Source organism: Dipodomys merriami, unplaced genomic scaffold (genome assembly GCF_024711535.1).
Source record: "Dipodomys merriami isolate MVZ:Mamm:240054 unplaced genomic scaffold, mDipMer1.0.p SCAF_32, whole genome shotgun sequence".
In the NCBI taxonomy this organism is placed as follows: Eukaryota; Metazoa; Chordata; class Mammalia; order Rodentia; family Heteromyidae; genus Dipodomys; species Dipodomys merriami.
The window spans coordinates 6,553,055-6,557,919 of record NW_027204715.1 but is presented as its reverse complement, the minus strand read 5'-3'; the positions used below and the strand labels follow the sequence as shown (position 1 = coordinate 6,557,919).

At 51.6% G+C, this 4,865-nt stretch overlaps 1 long non-coding RNA gene across 1 annotated transcript; it reads right to left on the bottom strand.

Annotated features, from left to right (window-relative positions):
• Positions 1-475: 475 nt before the first annotated feature.
• Positions 476-3,460, bottom strand: LOC138841411 (uncharacterized). Its single transcript, XR_011376418.1, has 3 exons — positions 3,348-3,460; positions 2,273-2,464; positions 476-688 (listed from the first exon to the last, which is right to left on the bottom strand). It is a non-coding gene; the product is annotated as an uncharacterized lncRNA (long non-coding RNA).
• Positions 3,461-4,865: the final 1,405 nt, after the last annotated feature.

The following is a 4,865-nucleotide window of genomic DNA, read 5'->3' as shown; positions in this document are numbered from 1 at the left end:
CAAGCTTACTTAATATTTATGTGAGCCAGACACTGGTGACTCACGCCTGTAATCCTAGCTACTCAGGAGGCTGAGATTTGAGAATCATGATTCAAACCCAGCCCTGGTAGGAAAGTCCATGAGACTCTTATCTCTAATAAAAAAAAAAAAAAAAAAAAAAAAAAAAAAAACAACCAGAAAACCAGAAGTGGCGCTGTGTCTCAAGTGGTAGAGTGCTAGCCTTGAGCTGAAGAGCTGAGAGACAGTGCCCAGGCCCAGAGCTCAAGCCCCAGGACCACCACCACCACCACCACCAACAACAACAACAATTATGTGAACCAACAAGTTTAAAAATATTTTATTGTTACGTGATTGAACAAAGAGGTCACAGTTCCATAAGTCAGGCTATGAAAATAATACGTCACCTCTTCCCTCATTCTTCCCAATTTCCCCCCCCATTATATAGTTCACTTTTTATATAATGTACGTTGAACTTTTTAAATGTATCTTGAAAGGCAGAAAAACAATTATTGGTAATCACCCATGTATTGGTTTAATTTTGGTCATTATGCGATTTGTTTTGAAATTACGATACCACTCAAGGAATTCCCATGATTTAATGTTTCAAAGTGTGGTATTTTGAAGTTGGAGAATATTCTTCAGGAATTTCTGGAACCTGCCTGCTGGAGTCATCGTCAAGGGAGCCAACCTAAAATAATGAAGAGCACAGAACACACATTTGACGAGAAGGAGAGAGGAATGTGATGTGTGAATAAAAAAAATCCCATTATCTTTCACCTCAATAGAGCTTGTCCACTTGGAAAGGCAGGAATAATTGAGGTGATTTCCACTAGCCTCCGCCTTCCTGCCAGTGTTTCAAAGCATGTTTTTTTCCTGATGATGGGAACACTGAGGCTGGCCCTGAGCTCCCTGGGCCGGGCACATTTTACAGATATCATCTGATTAGTCCTGACTCTGCCCCAGGTACCTGACAGACATTCTCTTGACTTTTAAAAACCCATTGCAACTCAAATAGAAAATTACATCAGCTCCCAAAGCTCTCTTCTTTCCAATCCTTCATGTAAATACATAGAACCTGGATTAGTCTACCTTCTTGACTGCCGAAAACAGAACTCCTACGGCAGCAAAACAGGGATTTATTAAAAAGATATTGAATAACTCACAGAATTTCCTGGAGAGACAGATAGTCTGGCTCACAGCCTGGTCACCCCAAGCCATTGATGCAGAGAGATTGAGGATTTTTTTTGGGGGGGTCCGGTCGTGGGGCCTGAACTCTGGGCCTGGGCGCTGTCCCTCAGCTCTTCAGCTCAAGGCTAGCGGTCTACCACTTGAGCCACAGCGCCACTTCTGGCTTTTTTCTTTTTGCTTATGTGGTGCTGAGGAATCGAACCCAGGGCCTTGAGCATGCAAGGCAAGCGCTCTACCACTGAGCCACCTTCCCAGCCCCAGATTGAGGATTTTTAAATCTATGCTAGTTTCCAAAAACAGTTTTAGATTGAAAAATATATTAAGTGGACAGTACAGAGTTTCCTATATGTCCTGTCCTCATTTTCCCCTATTATTAATATTTCACATCGATGGTACATTTTTGTTATATAACTAATGAAACAAAATGATTCCTTACTGTATTAGTTCATTTTCCATTGGTATAATAAAATATCTAAGGCAGACTACATCTGAAGAAGAGGGTTTGTGGTCGATGTTTTTTTATGTCCTGGGGCTTGAACTCAGGGCCAGGTGATGTCTCTGAGCTTTTTTGTCCCTCAAGGCTACCGCTCTGTATGACTTGAGCTGTATCTCTACTTCCAGCTTTTTGATGGTTAATTGGAAATAAGCTTCTCATGGGCTTTCCTGTTCAGGGTGGCTTTGAACGATGTTCCTCAGATCTTGGCCTCCTGAATAGGTAGGATTATGGACATGAACCACCATCTTTGGCAGAAAGAGGATTTTCTGAGCTCACAATTTTGAGTGATGATGAATGAGATCAAAACAGTAAACAAGAGGGCTGGAGGAGCAGGCTTGATCTTTCCATAAAAACCTCAAGAGAACTCACTCGGAGGGCTTATGGGAACTACCTTAATTCCTTCCCAGGGTGGCTTTAAAGACCTCTCCGCAGGCTCCCCTTGTTCAAGATCCCACCACCTCAACACAGCCTCGCTGGGACCCAAACCACCAACCCAGGAAGCCTTGGGGAACAAAGTCTATTCAATGCCCAGAAATTATTAGGTGAAGTCCATAGGTTATTCAGACGTCTTTAGTGTGTCCTTAATACCTATTTCCTCTTCCCGGATCCCCGCTTCCAGGGGTCTGTCTGTCATGTCTTCTGATGCTCCTCTGGGTTATACCACTTTCTTCCTTTTCTTGTCCATTGCCTTGACAGGGAGTGCTGGCTAGATGTACTGTAGGATTCTACACTACCAGAATTGGCTTAATGTTTCTCTTGCGATTCGACAGGGCTACAGACCTGCGGAGAGGAAGATCAAAAGTTCATTACCCTCCGGCAAGAAATCACACAGCCAACGCTGCATTGTCAGGTGGCTGCGGGGCGGTGATGCGAAGGCCCCTTTGTCCACCCCCCCCCGCTGTGCCCCCCACTGTGTCCCCCCGCTGTGTCCCCCCCGCTGTGTCCCCCGCTGTGTCCCCCCGCTGTGACCCCCGCTGTGTCCCCCCCGCTGTGTCCCCCCCGCTGTGTCCCCCCGCTGTGTCCCCCCGCTGTGTCCCCCCGCTGTGTGTCCCCCGCTGTGTGTCCCCGCTGTGTCCCCCCGCTGTGTCCCCCCGCTGTGTCCCCCCGCTGTGTCCCCCCCTCCGCTGTGTGCGGCACTTGGCACTGGCCGCAGAGGGTATTTCATCTTCTCCCTCAGTAAGAGATCCGAGAGGGTGAGAGATGGCATGGTCTTCAGAGCCTCCTGGCTGCTCTCCTCTCCCTTGGCTTCCTGGCTCATTCTTCCTGGGTTCCTTCACCGATGGACACATCCTATTTTCATTGTCCGTGTGTTTCCCACCGGTCCCCACACTGGGCCTGCCCTGCCCTTGCTGGTCACCCCCCTGTGGAACTATTTCATCGCAGCGTCTCGGAGATTTTCAGGGCAGCCTGCCTGCCGTGGCCAGCGAGGTGAGCAGCTGGACAGGCTCTGTCCAGGTAGGGCTCTGGGTGTCTCAGGGAGCATGAAAACAGGCTTGCCTGATTTACAGGTGAAGTGGCCGGGAAGGTTCCAGAATCACCTGGGGACAGGGCGTGGGCTGGGGGAGGGGTGTCCAGTCAGCACGGTAGAATGTGAGTCAGCTCTGTCCCCAGGGTCATGTCCTGAATACATTTTTCCCGGTGGAAAAGGTAAGCAAAGTTTGACCTGTTTCTAAAGAACGTGCTTTTATCCAACCAGCCGAAGCTAATGGTCCGCGTGTCTCCTCCTGCCAGGTCACCTGGCTCTTGTCAGCGAAGTCTGCCACGTCCCTGGGTGCAATCCCACCGCGCATGCCTGCAGAGACGCCTTAGGAGGCGATGCAAAAGCAATGAAGGAGCCGGTGGAGCTGCACAGCTGCACCGCAGCCCAGCCCCCCTCACCCCTGCACCCAGGTCCAGGTTGGGGTGCAGGGAGCTGCCGGACGGTCATGTCCACCTCACACAGCACAACCCTCTAGCAGGACTTTATGCTGGTCTTAGAACCCATGTGGCCTAGAGGGAGTGGCTGGAAGGCAGATGCCACTGCCGGCTCTGCCAGCGCTGCTCACCCTGGGGCGGGGACCTGCGGGGGCAGCGCCAGGGCCCGGCTCCGAGTGTGTGTGCCGTGTGCAAAGGAGCCTGGAGCTCCTGTGCCCCCCTGGCAAGTCCCTGGGGCCCAGGACACACACAACAAATCTGGGTGGGTACCTGCTGTCTCTTCACACACCCGTGTGTGCACACGCATTTTTGCACATAGTTGCACACCCACATTCTCACATTCTCACAAATGCATTCATATACTGACAGGCATGCACACTGATGTACTTGTTCTCTCTCTCTCTCTCTCTCTCTCTCTCTCTCTTTTTTTCTCTCTCTCTCCTTTCCTCTCCTCTCCTCTTCTCCTTCACCCTCTCCTTCCCTCTCAAATCTGCCACACAGAATCATAGACAGCCCGGTGGAGTCAGGCACCGATTACCAGGTCCGGTCACCTCCTCATTGTCCAGCCCTGGTCCCAGGTCTCCTGCCCTGGACTTCTAGGGTCTGAGCCCTCCCTCCCCGGCTGCCCACCTGGGCAAGTGTCCCTGCGTTCACTAGACAAGAAGAAAGCGAAGGCAGACATGGGGCAGGAGTCAGCACCCCAAGTCTCCCGCTGGCCATGACTCTGAGACCCCTGCCTTCCCGTCCCAAGCCCCATGCCTTTCCTTCTCCCATGGTGTCTGCCATCTTCCCCTCCTGGAGTTTCCTCATTCTAGGCCTCACCGTTCAAAATCTCACCCTTCTCAGCCCAGCCTCTGGTCCCGGGCCACACAGCGGGGCCAAGGAAAGGCCGAGCTCCACGGAAAGCAGGCGAGGAATCCTGTGTTTTCCTGTTGACTCTTGACTTCACTCCCCTCGGGGCCCAGAGCAGAGTTTTCCGGCAGAGGGTGATGGGGTCCCATGCATTAACACGAGGCAGGCTGAAACCAGGCCGGCAGAGAGTGGGCCCTGGGTTACATAAGTGTTTATATAAAGAAGAAAGGAGAGAACACTTGGCAGACATGGCCGCCTCCCACCTTTCAGCTGCAGCCTGGTGCGGGCGGGCGACATGTGACCTCCTCAGTGAGTGACAGTGCTACCCCGCCCGCCAGGAGGCCGGTGGCATTGGACCCACCACAGAGGGGCGGGCTTCGGGAAGCAGTGATGTGTGTGTGTGTGTGAGTGTGTG